The 17,483-nt window shown below is 36.1% G+C and overlaps 1 pseudogene; it reads left to right on the top strand.

Annotated features, from left to right (window-relative positions):
• The first annotated feature begins 8,481 nt into the window (after positions 1-8,481).
• LOC107665605 (NACHT, LRR and PYD domains-containing protein 3-like) overlaps positions 8,482-17,483 on the top strand; it is a 30,043-nt pseudogene continuing 21,041 nt past the window's right edge.

Below are 17,483 nucleotides of genomic sequence, written 5' to 3'. Positions count from 1 at the left end.
TAAACACATTGCATTACACCAAATACACAACATAATGTTCTTTTTAGCAACGTCATATGACCCCTTTAATAGCCAGCTTATTTTTGGATCATTAGTCATCAAAACTCGATAAACACTGCAGGCGTCACGGAGATGTACCTTTATTTTAACCAAGCTGACTGCTCACAAAAAAACCCTCATAGGACGTGTTTTGTAGTCATTTCAAGTTTGAATGTGACAGACATTAAGTGGTGATTTCTAAGTGGGTGAGTTGTTTACTTGCCTTTTAATTAGTCTTTCCATTTACACCATTCATTAATTCAAACCAATTTGTGGATGTGGAATGTGCAGAAACATAAGAGGTGAGAATTATCACACGAACACCATAATAGGCCAATCATAGTACAATGGAGGCACGGCCTCGTCTCACATAATTTTCCCCTGTTCATTCTCAATTACCTCCAACTAAAACCATTAATTGCTTTGGGGGGTCTGTTAAAACTCAGTGGGCTCAGTGGAGGCTTCTACTTGAACTTCAACCGCTGGTGTCACTTTAGAAAAACTAGCATTTTATACACACTTTAATGTTATATTTCATAATATTTGTATTGTTTTATTTTTGCACTGTGGATTATTTTCATCATCACTGAAGTCATTCGAGAAAATGGCCTTGCTGTTTACTTATATACAGTTACTCATATAGTGACTCTCAAACAAACGTTTTTATCATACTGCCCACCCCTAGTCTCTGCAGTGAATCAAAATCTTTTTTTTTTTAATTCTCAGGAGAACAAGGATCCGTCTATCCATTTCCTAAACCATTTATCCAATGTAACGTTGTGGGAATGAAACCCCTGTTTAATTATTTGGTTTTCATGAATGTATTACTGATAAATGACTTTTGAGATGTGTCCTACTTTCCTGCACAGATTGAGAGAATAAGAAAAACTCAAGTCACTGGAGCAGGACTCGGGAGCACTGTGGACAGTGATTCGCACTGGGATTGCTCCAGGCACAGTCATCGCCTGAGGCTACGACAGCGAGAGAGATTCAATAGAGACTGGCTTCAGTTTCATCACACTCAGAAACTCCAATGGGTTCATGTTCCAGAGGGACAATGATCCCAGAGGACCGCTCGCAGCAGCAGCCTCAACTCAATCCTTAAACTCTTCCTCTCCGTTAATTTGTCATCATCTCTGTCATCCCAAAACTGTGGTTTGCAGCTGTAGTTTGAGCTAAGGGTGCTAATACTTAAGAGTGGACAATATACTGGTTAAATATAGTCAGTAATTCAGTAAACTAAAGGGTCAATCAGTTGAAATTCGAAACATCACGGATGTTATGTCACTGTTTTCTGCACAAAATTTCCACTATTGGACTATGGCAAAAATAAATGATATATATTCAAAATATTAAAAAATGTATTTTGTTATCAATTGAGTACATATCAACCGCTCACCCTTCGACATTACTGTCACAAACACAGTCACGTGACCAAAATGAATAGAGGGTGGAATGTTCTTGGGTGCATAACAGAAAATAACAAAGAGAAACTGAAAAACAATTAAAATGAGGCTTGCAATAAAATATAAACAGAGTTATAGTTAGTACCGATAGTTCCGGTCCTTGATTCTGATTGGTTGAGCCGCGTTCGAAGCTGTTGTAAATTACTCTACAAACATGCACCTTTGTTTACTTCTGTGTGTTGCTAGGCAACCACTTTGTTGCAACCACAACCAATTCTAAGGAACTACATTGTTTGGTGGAAGAATACTGTTTTTATTAATATCATTACACTTTATTTGCTCTGTTTTATTTTGTGAAACCTTACTACATATATGGAATAACCGTTTTATAAAAGCAATAAGCCCCGTGAAGCCGTGGTTTACAGTGAATTTATAACAGCTAAGGGGGTTTTAGGCACTCCGCTTTGCGTCATACCTAACAACGCCCCTTAGCTGGTATAAATTCACTGTAAACCATGGCTTCTTGGGGCTTATTGCTTTAATATATTAGGGAGTAGAAATGGCAAAATGAGCAAATGAGTGATCCTCTGAGTCCATCTTCTGGTTTTAGTGGTAATATCATGCCATTTTCATTTTAAAAGTGTTTATTTATCACTAGGTGGCACAATCTTCCACTTAACCATGACACATTTTTCATGAATTGTCGCCATGAACAAATACAAAAATCTGGTTACACTTTATTTTAAGGTGTCCTTGTCACAGTGTAATTATTCATTTAAGTACTGAGTAATATTAATTAACATACTCACTATATAGTTAGGATTAGGATTAGGGTTTGGTTTAGGTTATACTTGCATGTAGTTATGCATAATTTACTATTATTATAATAGTAAGTACATGTAACATGTGTAACAAGGACACCTTAAATTAAAGTGTTACCAAAAATCCTGATCTTCTTTAAAGTGAATTTTACATATAATGTTCCGATTTTATATACAAATATACAAAATGTTAATAATTTTGAGGCAAATAATAATAATAATAATAATAATAATAATAATAAATAAATAACAAAATAAAATGTTCTGCCTGGGATCAACGGACAGGTTAAAGGGGGTGTTTTACAACATTTTTTTTTTTATTTAACTGTAAAATTATGTGAAATGTCCCATTAGATGTATTACAGTTTTTAACCATACAGTAAAGGAACTTACCATTAACCAATTATCAGGTTTTTACTGTAGCATTGTCTGTTACTGTTGAAATTATGACATACTGTATAGTACGCCTGAATTGTAACAGGATCTCTTTCATAAAATCATGATTTTACCCGCTTATACTATTGCTAAGCTCTATAATCTTCAGCTGGCAGTAATGGAGGTCTGCAGGTAACTGCTGCAAGCTTTTTGAATGGCACAGTCCATGATTACAATTGAAACTTGGATAATTGAAATGTGTCTGAATAGCAGTTAGGGTAAAACTTATGCCCTCTTTGTTATTCAAGTGTCAAGGCATGGGAAGAATTTTCAATTAAACTCTGTGGATTGTGGCCAACAAACGGGAGAAGACTTCAAGGCTAACTACAGGCCTGACACTTGTCTGAGGTGGGAAGATTGATGGCGGCACTTTTAGCATTTTAGAAGGGGCTCACCCTCCGTTAAAAAGGGGGCACTGAGGGAAATGTCACCAAATGAAAGCAGTCAGCTCGGAAATCCTCAGTGGAACAACAGCAACATCGATCCTACAAACTCAGGAAAACAAGAGTGGGCATAGAAAAGCCAAAGACAAACACAAGGGTCCCTAAGTCTCTGGATTAAATCGAGGCTCAAATAATAATGCTTTTACAGCCTTAAACACAGAGCCATGAACAACATACCAAGAACCGCCTACTTAAACAGTAAGAGATAGCCTATAAAGCAAACATCCACACTGCATTTGTTTTTGCCAGCTGTGTATATCGATGTGCCCTTGTGGAAAAGAAATATACTTTAGCTTCTGAAATAGACTTTTCATCACATCAGCCTCCTGCTAATTCTGAACCAGGAGCAAGTCACGTCAAAGCTCAAGGGTGAAAATATAGCTTTCAAATCAATACCAACTCTATAAACTATATGGTAGGCTAAAATTAGATCACTTTCATTGTAATAAATTAATCAATTAATTCAACACTTCAAGTACTTGAAGCAATGTCTCACTATGCCTCTTCAGAGAGCTTCACAGATCCTGTGGCTGAGAAGTAGTAACAGCACTATTTTGGGTAAAAGGGTAATTGTGTTTCTGTAACAGGACAACAGTGCAGAGGTGCTGTTTACAAGCATCTGACGAGCTGAACTACATCCTCAAGACACATCAGACATATACAGACTACAGCATCATTCTCCTCTCGACACAACACTCATTAAACATCCACAAATCAATAGCAGTGTCTTCTGGAGGTTTGTCTGGAGACCAGGGTCATACTGTGTGTCAGGGGCAGTCTTCCTCAATTATCTGCTCTTCACTTCATTCATGTCATATGTCATCATCTGTATCCCACTGCCAATGCAACTGTGCCCTGTTTTACTAGTCACAACTACTATTACTAGCCATAGTGATGTACTTTCTGTCAAACTCCATGTTCAGATACACAACAATACAAGCATCATTTAGCTGAAGAGTTTATGGAAATGACACTTGTACTTGTAAATCAGTCTGCAGCTCTCATTGCTATATGGAGATGAGAGACATGCAGAACAACACATTTGAGCACAAGTGAACTCACAGATGCCCTAAGAGATGACTTCCTTATCATAACTTATTCGTTTTTCTTTGCACATAATTCACAGAGAGTGTAAACCAGAGTTGAAAAGTGGATATGTATGCAGTCACTGTAGGATGAAGATTACCTGAGAGATGTTTATATCTCCATCCACACTGTATATTCAGGGGGTAATTTGATTAGGTCTCATATATTTTCATGTGGCTTACAAAACTCTTGAAGCAGAGGCACAGCCCAAAGCTTTTGTGTTGAAATCTGCTACACTCATCAGTGGTTGTATGGCTATATGACTAGCTGAAGTACTGACTCCTATAACTAAGCAACGTGGCGCCATCTAGTGGAAAACACGAATAAGAGCATTTCAGCAACTTTTAAGTAACTTTAAGCATTTCAGTAACATTATTTACACCATCGTGTTGTTCCAAACCTACTTTTTTGTTCCTTTGTAGTGGAACACAAAACAATAAATTGTGAAGAATCTGAACATAGAAAGACGTTAAATCATCTGTGCTCTTCTCATAAGACAATGAAATCATTTAGAGATGTATAGGGTTTATTTAAGTCATACATTTGTGTATTTTACTGGGCACAGTGTCTACATTTATGTATGCATGTATTTGTTTATTTAGCAGCAGCAGTACACAGTACAAAAATTACAGTCCAAACTATAATTCAGAAATGTCCAATACTGTAATTTTTGGTTTCACAATGAGGATCTAATGATCAAAAGATACATTTCCAATTTCACCTCACTGCAGAATGATACATAAGAAATAACCCTTCTGTCAGCAAACACAAAACAAATAACAACCACATGCCAAACTGATAAATCCTCAGCATTACCGCAAACAAAATAAATGCATATTTTGTATTGAGCTAAAAATAAAACTCCAGAGTGTCCCCCAGTGGTAAAGATTGCAATAACAAGGGAGAAAGTAAACGCACCCTCAAATTGTTACATTAATACCTTTAAATGTGTTTCACTTCACTTTAATTATTTTCCCCTCATTTTTTAAGAGTGCTGAACTTTGCCATGATTTTTTTTTTTCTGGACCTTTCTCCCATCCAGACTTTTTAACGTCCCCTCTATAACATCACAGACATCACACGTTGTTTTGACAACTGTCCTTTATTTCTCATCACAGCAGGCCCATGAACTATGAATGGTTTGTGATAATAGCTTCAGTGATTATGTGTCCCACATTGCCCTAATTTACCTAATTTATCTATTTTTTACTATTTATATTGAAATTATCGATAACTTTTATTTTAAGTGTCCCTCCTAGTCTCTATTAGTTCATTGCGGTACATGCAGAGTTCAACATCATCACATTCAGTCTAATTTGGTGTGGCACTGTTTGTTTTTAGTGGAACTCACCTGTTAGTCTCATAAAGTAGCTGCACATAGAGTAAAGGGTAATGAAGTAGTTTAAACAGGCAATACAACATATGAATATTAAAGTTCAAATTCCAGTGGGTAAAGCAGAGATAAAAGGAAAAATCAAAGCACTCATCATGAATATAAAGTGGCAGGAAATGTGGGACAGGGAAACAACAAAAACAAGTAGGCAAAGGAAGAACTTGTTTCAACAAAAATAAGACACAATTAGCCTATTTCAAGACTATGAGTGGACATTCTGGTTTAAAAAACATCAAATATCAAACAATACACATTGTGCATGCCCTGTGGTGAAGTCGAAACAATTGAGCATGTACTGCTACATTGTGCAGTATTTACTAAGGAAAGAGAGGAGTTGGTTAAGAAATTGAGAGATATAGGTTTTAACCCATTTTAATCTACCAGAGTTATTAAACTGTGAGGGCAGTCCAAAATACAAAGAGAAATACTTATATTATTAACAGGATTGAAAAATGGAATTTGAAATTCTCTCTCTCTCTCTCTCGGTGCATGCTGGGAGTTTGGGGAATGTGAGTGGCTCACTGGTGAGAGGAACATTTCTGGGGGTAGTTTTCTTTACTATTCTTGTTTCTTTTTTTTTTTTCTTTCTTCTTTTTTTCTAAATGTTTAGGTGGGTTATAGTTATAGGGTTAATTTAAATATTTTAGAATTTTTGAGGAGTAATAGGTTGCTAGGTAGAAGTTTTTTTTGGCCTCGTGGCGGAGGACTGGGATGAGGTTTCCTCTCTGTCACTCCGCCATGGAGTCAGGTGCGTGCCTGACGCCGGTGCGACGGTCGAGGACGTGCTCGTGGCGATTGGAGAACAAACAGGATTTGAAAATATTGTATCCGCATCCAAAATGAACAAGGCCGTGGTGGTTTTTCTAAAGGATCAAAGTTTTGTGAGTAAACTCATCGTGAGCGGCGTTTGGGTAAGTGGAGCATTTGTTACTGTTTCTCCGTTGGTATCGCAGTCGACAAGGGTGAACATTTCTAATTGTCCACCATATATACCTAATGCATGCATTGAAAATGAACTGCAGAGGTTTGGGAAAATAGTAAGTGGAATGACATTAATTCCACTCGGGTGTAAAAATGAAGCCCTAAAACACGTGTTGTCTTTTAGGCGGCAGTTGTTTATGGTTTTAGAATCACCGACGCTAGATATCTCGTTTCGGGTAAAACATGAAGACAAATCATATATGATCTATGCGAGTACCAATCATTTGAAATGCTTTGAGTGCGGTAATTTTGGGCATAAAAAAATGGAATGCCCGCAAAAAACACAAACAGAAGGAAATACCAACAAAACAAATGAAGGTGAACATGCGGTCGTTGGTGAAGCGGAGAATGCAGATAAAAGTAAAGAAATAGAGATAGAAAATGGAACTGACAAAGAGCAGAGTGCAAATAATAAACTGAGTACTCATGAACAAAGTGAATCTACTGAAGATATAGGACAGTAGGAATCGAGTGAAAAGAAATTAGGGAAACAAAAGGGAAAAAAAATAATTGTGATGGAGAAAACAAAAGGATGCATTGTGAAGAGGCAGGAACAAGTGATGTGAAAAAATCTCATTATGAGAGTTCTGATAATATTGATGTAGACACTTTTGAGAATCAAATTGATAATATATCTCTGTCTCAGCTCTCTGAAAGCACTGATGTGTCTGAAGAGATGGCTGATGATGATTGTCTTTCTGAAATGTCAGATATTCCCTCCAACTATGATGAAGATCAGTTATATACTGTAAAAGTGATTAACGATTTCCTTGATGTAACCTTTGGAAGAAAAGTAGAAGTTAAAGAATTTTTTCCTGATGTGAAAAAGTTTTCCGCTTCAGTGATCAGGCTACAAAAGACTGTCAGTTATGAAGAGTTGAGTAGAAGGAAAAGATTCCGGTTAAAAAAAATGGTAACAAACTTGAGAAAAGAAAAGGCTCTTGAAAACTCCTTATAGTTTATTTATGAAGGAATCACAAGGGGTGATCTATTTGTTCCTTTTTGTCTTGTCTTCTTTATTTTTCCTTTTTCTGTCTTCTTTCATGGAGTACTTTAGAATAGGCTCCATTAACATTAATGGGGGAAGAAATATCAGGAAAAGAGCAAGTTTAAATGAGTAGCCTACATACAAAATAAGAGTATTGATGTAACATTTATACAGGAGACGCATAGTGATGTAAAGAATTAAGTGGAATGGAAAATGGGGTGGAGAAGTGAATTATTTATGAGTCATGGTACAAATGTTAGTGGAGGAGTTGCTATTTTATTTTCAAAGATGATTAATATAACCACTGTGTCTGTTAATGAAATAGAAAGAGGAAGAATTTTGGCTGTTCAAACAATTATAAATGGCACTACTTTTGTTTTTATGAATATTTATGCACCAAATACTGGTGCAGAGAGGATACAAACTTTTTAAAAGTTACACGAGTTTTTAAAACAAAATTATGAGGAAAATGTATGGTTGATTTTGGGGGGTACAAAAAAGATTAGTGGATTTTTTTTGGACTGGACAACACTGGACTAAAGCTGCCGTTCTTTTCTTACCAGTGAATGAAGGTGGACAAGGATTAACAGATATTAAAAGCAGAATCAAGACTTTCAGGCTGCAGGCAGTACAAAGGTTGCTGTACTCGAACTTGGTAATTGTGAAAAAAAGAAGGAAAAAATAACATGTAAAAAAAAAAATAATAATAATAATTTTGTATAAATAAAGAGATATAAACGTCTCTCTCTCTCTCTCTCTCTCTCTCCGTGAATGCGTTCTCCTTCCATTCTATTGATGCTTCACACTCCAGTCCAGTTGGCGGCAGTAATACACCATCAGTTGGCTTGTCAACCGACATTAAACAGTACCAGAAGAAGAAGGTCAACGTGAAAGTGAAAGCTTTCATATCGGATGACTAGACGCTATCTCGCAGGGTTCAAAACCAGAAAATACCTTCACATGTTACGGTAAGTTCGTTATAACGTTTCCTAGCTGTAATATCAATATCATGTGCGCCTAAACAGACATGTCACATAAGGCACATGCAGGGGTGCTTTAACACAGGCTTCAACGGCCTGAATCCAGGGGCCTACACTGAAGAGGAGCCTAGCTACACGTAAATTATATGTTTCTAATAATTATTTGTATATATGGGAGTTTGCAGCAGTGACAGCAGTATTCTAGAAACAAACACACACTCACACACTCGTACATTTTCAGGACTCGCAACGGCATTTTCTGCGACGCCCTGCTGTGTGAAAGAAACCGGACGAGTTTTCTGTAACATCATACAGTGCGAGTTCAGTAACTTACTGTACAAATGCGCGGATATCATAGAAATGTTTAGGTATAGGTATATCTGTGGTCAGGGGCGTCATGCACTCATTATTTTTGAGGGGGCACGAGAGTGAGTGAGTGTGTGTGTGTGTGTGTGTGTGTGTGTGGGGGGGTCTTGTCATGCTTGTCATGTGATACACAGCAGCCACGATATCACAGTATAACTGATATGGGCTTGTTTTAATTACATTTTTTCCTTTGTATTCGAAATATTCCCAAACGTGTTAACTATATCATGAAATATCTCGATTGTCAAATATGTGTAAGTATATGCATTTTGCACCTTTGTATTGTAGATTGTTAGTTGATCCACAACGGGTGATGGGCAAAGTAGCCTAATAGTGTAATCTATTAGCTAAAAACCTGATCTTTTTACTTAAGTACCAGATATGGGTGTCGTGCCATAAAATATTTTTAATACGACTGACTTTGTATTTAATGTGAATTTAATAAAAACATTGTAAGTGACTAATTATAACACTTTCATCGTACAGAAAGAGAACAAAGAACATTTACATTATCAAAGAACATTTTCATTTAGTTTAGCCAGAGTTCAAGCACTCTCAAAAACTCCCATTATAATTACTTAAGCTGTGTACAGTGTGAAATTAATTAATATCTTACTTACATTCGTACGTACGCACATCTGCACTTTGTTGTTTCTGATGAGAGAATTCGCCAGAGAATTCAGTCAGCAAGCCCGCAGTGATAAAACAGCAGCATTTCAGCCATGACTCTTCTGAACGCCTCTGATTGGCCATTGCATTCATAAGATCAACAGAACAGAAACAGAATTAAATAACACAGTTGCAACTTTTGAATTTAGCAATGTGTTATTAAATATTGGAATTACCTAAGATTAGAAAAATAATTTTTTTCATTGGCAGTTTGTTAACTAATTAATTAACATAATATGAAGCAAGCCCGCAGTGATAAAACAGCAGCATTTCAGCCATGACTCTTCTGAACGCCTCTGATTGGCCATTGCATTCATAAGCTCAACAGAACAAAAACAGAATTAAATAACACAGTTGCAACTTTTGAATTTAGCAATGTGTTATTAAATATTGGAATTACCTAAGATTAGAAAAATATGAGTGTGACCGAACAATAAATAATCAAAACACTTCCAAACAATATCTAGGGCATGTTGTAGTCCAGATTTAAATGTAAAAAAAAAAAGAAAAAAAGTTTGAAAATAAATAGCCTATTAAGTCCAAACATTTAAGTACTTGCCCCTGTGTTGAACACCACTGCGGATACAACAATCTGAATGGCTATTTAAACTATTTAAATACGTTTTAGAACGTAGCGCAGCTACTTTATTTATTTTTTTCCAGGGTAACGGCTGGCGCCATCTGCTGTCGTAGAGTGAATGTGCGCTTTATCCAGAGCGTCTCTCACGTGCTCCGCCATGCACTTCTCTTCTGTGCTTGTTTACATCAGAGTGAGTATGCGTCTTTCAAACATGCATGTATGTTGTGCATTGTAACCAGTTGATGGGAAAATTATTCTTAATGCATTCAAAAAAATATTTTATAATATTTCTATTCTATTTATTAAAAAAAAATCGGAATTATTTATAATAAATAATTATTCACAGTATTTTGAAGTACCCACAATAACAATATCGTGCATATTCATTACCGTGATATACCTAATTACCGAATATATATGTATGTGTGTGTGTGTGTATATATATATATATATATATTAAAATTCAACATAGGCTAAATAATCATTAGGAAGCTAAAAAAAATACATTTTTTTTTATCTGGGGTAAGGGGGCCCTAATGCTGTAGCCCAGGGGCCTCTGGTTATCTTAAGGCACCTCTGGGTACAGGTGATATGTTAATTTTTTAGTTACTCTCAAGAATTTTCAAGATGCAAACTCACTCATAAAATGGCTGAAAATGGTAAATGTACAGTATAGAGTTATTTTTGTCCTCTAATTTACTTATTTATTTATTCAATTTGATATAGTAGTTCGACTTATTTTTAGTAAAATTATTAACATTTAGCAATTTTTTTCAGAGTCTATGTAAACTTTTGACCACAACTGTAAATTGAGCATGCGTGATAATGTTACATTACAATGTTTTACAGTTTTAAATTAATTTGTATTTATGTATTATGAAGAGACTGCAGAGTTAAATGTGAGCTAGAAAAATATTTCTCATAATCCTGAAATGCTTAAGATAAATGTTAATGTTAATTTTAACTTCCTTTAGTGTATCCAAATTCAGTGTATGTTCTCTGACTCCACATACAGGCCTGAAATCAAGTCTCATCTAGCAGGAAAAGAAGCAGAAAAGCCTGTAAAATGAGTGTGTATGAGGAGAGAGAGCAGGAGTCTTCTGTTGACACTCATAGAGCAGCATCTCCAGGATTCAGCTGTGTGTCTATGAAGAGTAACAACTCCATGTATCAGCCCCCTAATCTCAGTGATGTTAACACTCAGAGAGCAGCATCTCCAGGATTCAGCTGCGTGTCTATGAAGAGTAACGACTCCATGAATCAGCCCCCTAATCTCAGTGATGTTGTCGCTCAGAGAGCAGCATCTCCAGGATTCAGCTGTGTGTCTATGAAGAGTAACAACTCCATGAATCAGCCCCCTAAATGTGATGTTAACACTCAGAGCAGCATCTCCAGGATTCAGCTGTGTGTCTATGAAGAGTAACAACTGCATGTATCAGCCCCCTAATCTCAGTGATGTACCCTCATAGAGCAGCATCTCCAGGATTCAGCTGTGTGTCTATGAAGAGTAACAACTCCATGTATCAGCCCCCTAATCTCAGTGATGGAGATGCTGTGACCTCTGACCCTGTGTGAGTATCATCTAGGTCCTCAACTATCTGCTGTAGTGAAACTTGGCTATGAAATATTTTAAAATGGTAAATCATTCACTGAGGTCTCTTACTCTGAAAAGCAGACATTAGTAAATCACTGTATGAAGAAAAGAAGAAAGACAATCTATCATATCTATTATTTCTAAAATATTCAATGCTGCTCACTAACTAAAGCTGTAAAACTGTCTGTGTCCCAGTGAAGTGATATAATGATCAGAGGAAGTTGGCAGATTTATGCAAATACCCAAGACTGGGTATGAAGCTGATTTCAGAGATTTTTAGAGCTCTTTTGATTTAACATTCATGGTAATAATAGTAATAATAAAAGATTACTAATTAAACTTGCAGATGCCTGCTGACAAACACCCTCATAATCACTGAAATGTAACCTAAGGTCAGTTTGGCTTAAGGAAAAACAACAATGTAGTGTATAAATATTTGCAAAATGCTGCAACACTAATGTGTTATTCTTAAAAACCTACATCAGGGGTTTTCTTACTTTTTGAGCAACTTAAAACATCCAAATTATTTTTTCAGCACTGAACAAATAGAAATCTCTTTGAACTCAAGCAGTTCACTCAAAAAATAAATGTCATTATTTACTAACCCTCATGTCGTTCCAAACCCAAGACTTGATCTTCAAAACACATACAGTATGAAGATATTTTTAAAGAAACCTGAAAGTTTTCTGTCCCTCCATTGAAAGTCCACACAACCAAGACTTTGAATATCTAAAAAGGTCAAAGGACTTTTAATGGAGGTGAACTGTCCTTTAAGGACTTGTGAGCAGCATTCACAAAATGCACATATCATGAAGATCTTTAGAAGAGTCTGATGAAAACAGCATCTAAAACTCACATACACCAGTAACATTTAGAAGTTTTGCACTCCAACTAACACTTGATAATGTACATATTTTATGATGTTTATCGAAAACGTTCATCTGTCTAGAAGTTTGAGCAGCTATCATTATCTTTATGATGCTCAAAACAAATCACTCTAGTCTACAGGAAATATAGCTCACCAACTTTAAAGCAGCACTATGTAACTTTAGGCGCTCTAGCGGTTAATAAACAGAACTGCACACATCCCGCGGAAGAACATTCCAACCGGAGCTACTTCTCTAAGTTTATGTCTATGGCGACTCACGCAGGTATGTGTTACTCCGCAGCGGTGACGACCCGACCAGGCTACAATAGTCCAAATATAAGTACTTATTATAAGTGTACCGTAGTGATTAGTAGTAATAAGACAAAAACGCGGTTTGGAAGATGAATTCATGATGTACTCGCTCATTATACATTTTGCAAATTTTGAACACAGAAAAAGTTACATAGTGTTGCGTTAAGGTCAAACAGAACAATATCTAGCCTTTTTTGTGGATCAGTTTTTGAATGCGCTTTGTTTTTGCATGAGAATAAAATTGTGGTGCTCGATGTTGCAGACCTGTTGTTTCTGACCATGTTCCTAAAACCCCCTAATATATATACAATATATAGAGCTAAATGTTCCAGAGTAGTGCTTTGTGCCACAGTTTGAGAACCACTAACCTACATCATTTTGTGCACTTTGAAAAACTGAAAATCATCTTTATTTTGTAAGGGGAAATTATGACAGCTTTCCACAAACAACAGTTAGCTTCTCACATATCTGATTATATTGATCAAACCATGAAATTTTACTCTAGGTCTACACACTTTCAGAGTGTACTACAGTAAAAACAGTTTAAGAAAAAGCTAAAGACAGACACTAATCTTAATTTCTGCTTCATTAACTCAAAAGGTTTATACAGTTCTAGGTGTCTATTTTAAAAGAAATTTTAAAGAGATACAAACAGTATTGCATTAATAGCATTCAAGTAGTATTTCACATGCATACTGGTTATTTTTCATTTGTAACTGGTTGAAGTTTGTATTTTATTAAAGCAATATTGTGTATAAAACATTTGTTTTTTTTCTTTACAACTATATGTTATACACATTCTAGTTTTGACAAATGTAAGTTTAATTTGAGAAGACAGATAAACTACAGAGAAGTAATCTGAAATATTTCTGTCTTTTTCTCAGTATCATCAGCAGGAATCGAAAGAGAGCAGCATCTCCAGTATCTAGCTGTGTGTCTATGAAGAGTAACAAATCCATTGATCTCAGTGATGGACCTGTGACCTCTGACTCTGTGTGAGTATCATGTGTAACATATATTTTAGTCCCCTGAATTTAGTAATGACAAGGTGCCCTTTGAGCCGGTCTGAGTATAATCATGTAGGGTGGGAAATTTAACACAAGAGCCAAGAGTGTGCGAAAAAAAGTAATAAATCATTTATTTTCATAAATATTCATCAACTGATGTTCCTTTTTAACAACAAGTGCATCAGAATAAATAAAAATCATAGAAAAAAACTCTAAAAAATATTTGTTCTTTCTTTTTGTGCTTTATTTTGCTTTTCTGGTTACACTTTATTTTAATGTGTCCTTGTTACAGTGTAATTACACATTTAAGTACTGAGTAATATTAATTAACATGTACTTACTATATGGTTAGGGTTAGGATGAGGGTTTGGCTTAGGGTTAGTTGCATGTAATTATGCATACTTTATTGTTATTATAATAGTAAGTACATGTAACATGTGTAACAAGGACACCTTAATGAGGTCCAGAATACCAGAGACAACATTACTACAATAGGCTACATCAGCGGTTCCCAATTACAGCCCATGTTCCGAAGTTAAGTAATGGATTCAATGGATTTCCCCTGCTCAGGGAGTAGGGAGCAATGAACACGGTGTTATCATATAGATACACAGATGCACAGTTCATGCACATAGCCATGTTCCTAAAACCCCCTAATATATATACAATATATAGAGCTAAATGTTCCAGAGTAGTGCTTTGTGCCACAGTTTGAGGACAACTAACCTACATCATTTTGTGCACTTTGAAAAACTGAAAATCATCTTTATTTTGTAAGGGGAAATTATGACAGCTTTCCACAAACAACAGTTAGCTTCTCACATATCTGATTATATTGATCAAACCATGATGTGTGCTGTAAATTTTACTCTAGGTCTACACACTTTCAGAGTGTACTACAGTAAAAAAAGTTTAAGAAAAAGCTAAAGACAGACACTAATCTTAATTTCTGCTTCATTAAATCAAAAGGTTTATACAGTTCTAGGTATCTATTTTAAAATAAATTTTAAAGAGATATTCTTTTTGTGCTTTATTTTGCTTTTCTGGTTACACTTTATTTTAATGTGTCCTTGTTACAGTGTAATTACACATTTAAGTACTGAGTAATATTAATTAACATGTACTTACTATATGGTTAGGGTTAGGATGAGGGTTTGGCTTAGGGTTAGTTGCATGTAATTATGCATACTTTATTGTTATTATAATAGTAAGTACATGTAACCTGTGTAACAAGGACACCTTAAAATAAAGTGTTATTGTTTACACCTCTATTTTGAAACAATAATCAGAACAAAAACAGTTGCAGGATGATGTTTGAAATAGATTTTTTTTTTATCTGACTGCAATATTATTAATCTGTCTCTATTAAAATTGTTGTTGTGGTTGATACAAATAATTATATTTAAGGAAGATTGTTCGTTTGGATTATGATAGTGTGGCGTGGGATTTAACCTGAGCACGCAGACAACATTAATGTGTATAAATAATGAGCCACAGCCTCTGTGTTTTACCAAGCAGAAGATAAATCAAAGGTTTAGAGTTGAACAGACAAGGGTCTAAATGTGTTTATTTGTAATTCACTACTACAGTGATTAATGAATGTAAGTTATAATCACTTTAGCTTCTAACACTTATCAATAACAACAAAAAAAAAGGAATTATTGCAAAGTATTTAAGCAAGAAGAAAAAAATAAATAAAATTACCACAAAGTAACAACAAAAAAAGTTACAAACATCACCCGCAAGTTTTTCATTTTATTCTCTGAGCAAGGTATTGATATTCATGAAAGACCGGGTCATAGCAGGATTTGAAATGCCAAATGGGTCGTTCTGTCGGTCCTCAGTGTGTGTAGCAAAAGTTCCTTTGTTGGCATGCAGTGTAGATGAGGAGCCTTGTTCTCTTTACCATATGTAGACTGTCTGAATGTCCTGTTTTACCATGTGTACAGTATTCAAATGTTCAGTAATCATTTAAATACAATGCAGGTCATTATCTACCTTCAAATTCTTGCTGGGCATTAATAATCTACAGTGCATATGAAACAATATTGGCTCTTGAACAGAACATTGAGAAACTCCATTTGTGATGTCAGGAAATAAATTGGCCACAAGGAGTAATATTTTATCTATTTTGATAAAGGTATTTTCTGTTTGTTTTTGAGTCTCTGTTCATCTTAATGTGTTTGCAGTGGTGGGAGAGCTGACCAGATCAGATATGGGTCCTGTCAGATCTTCACATCCTCAAACAGTCAGAACCACTTCAGTCATAATGACACAGAAGCAGCTCTGCAGCTCGATTCTCATCAACCAGTGCGTCAGAGAGTCAAAGACCAGCACAGAACCAGCATGAAGAACAAGTATGAGAGCTTGTTTGAGGGAGTCAAACTACAAGAGAATCAAACCCTCCTGAACAGGATTTACACACAGCTGTACATCATAGAGGGAGAGAGTGAAGGAGTGAATGAAGAACATGAGGTGCTGCAGATGGAGAAAAGTTACAGGACACTCCAAGACACTCCAATCAACTGCAATGACATCTTTAATCCTTTATCTGATCCAGGATATGAGAAGAAAGACAAAATAAAGACTGATCTTACTAAAGGCATCGCTGGAATTGGAAAAACCGTCTCTGTGCAGAAGTTCATTCTGGACTGGGCCGAGGGAAAAGCCAATCAAGATATAGATTTCATGTTTGTGCTTACATTTCGAGAGCTGAACTTAATTAAAGATCATCATTACAGTCTTCACAGACTTCTGCTTGACTTTCATCCTGAACTTCAAGATCTGGACTCAAAGATTTATGATGAATGTAAAGTTGTGTTCATCTTTGATGGTCTGGATGAAAGCAGAATTTCACTGATGTTTTCAGACAGTGAGAAAGTTTCTGATGTTACTGAGATTTCATCAGTGGGTCTGTTGATGTCAAACCTCATGAAAGGAGATCTGCTTTCCTCTGCTCTCATCTGGATCACCACCAGACCAGCAGCAGCCAATCAGATCCCCTCCAAATACATCAACCGTCTGACAGAAATTCAGGGATTCAATGAGCCTCAGAAGGAGGAATATTTCAGGAAGAGAATCAGTGACCAGCATCAAGCCAGCAGAATCATCTCACACATCAGAAGAGCAAGAAGCCTCCACATCATGTGCCACATCCCCGTCTTCTGCTGGATCTCATCCACTGTGCTTCAGAACATCCTAGAACAAGATGACAGTGCAGAAATCCCTCAAACTCTGACTGAAATGTACATCCACTTTCTGCTCATTCAGATAAACCTAAGGAATCAGAAGTATGATGAGAGAGATCCTGGAAAACACTGGCAGTCCAACAGAGACGTGATTTTGAAACTTGCTGAACTGGCTTTCAAACAGCTGAAGAAAGGCAATATCATGTTCTATGAGGAGGATCTGAAAGAGTGCGACATAGATGTCATCGACGCCTCAGTGTATTCTGGGATTTGCACTGAGATCTTTAAGCAGGAATCTGTGATTCATCAGAGGAAAGTCTACAGCTT

This window comes from Sinocyclocheilus anshuiensis, unplaced genomic scaffold (genome assembly GCF_001515605.1).
Source record: "Sinocyclocheilus anshuiensis isolate Anshui unplaced genomic scaffold, SAMN03320099.WGS_v1.1 scaffold229, whole genome shotgun sequence".
Taxonomy (NCBI): domain Eukaryota; kingdom Metazoa; phylum Chordata; class Actinopteri; order Cypriniformes; family Cyprinidae; genus Sinocyclocheilus; species Sinocyclocheilus anshuiensis.
Note: the sequence above shows the minus strand (reverse complement) of the source record. Positions and strands in the feature narration are given on the sequence as shown.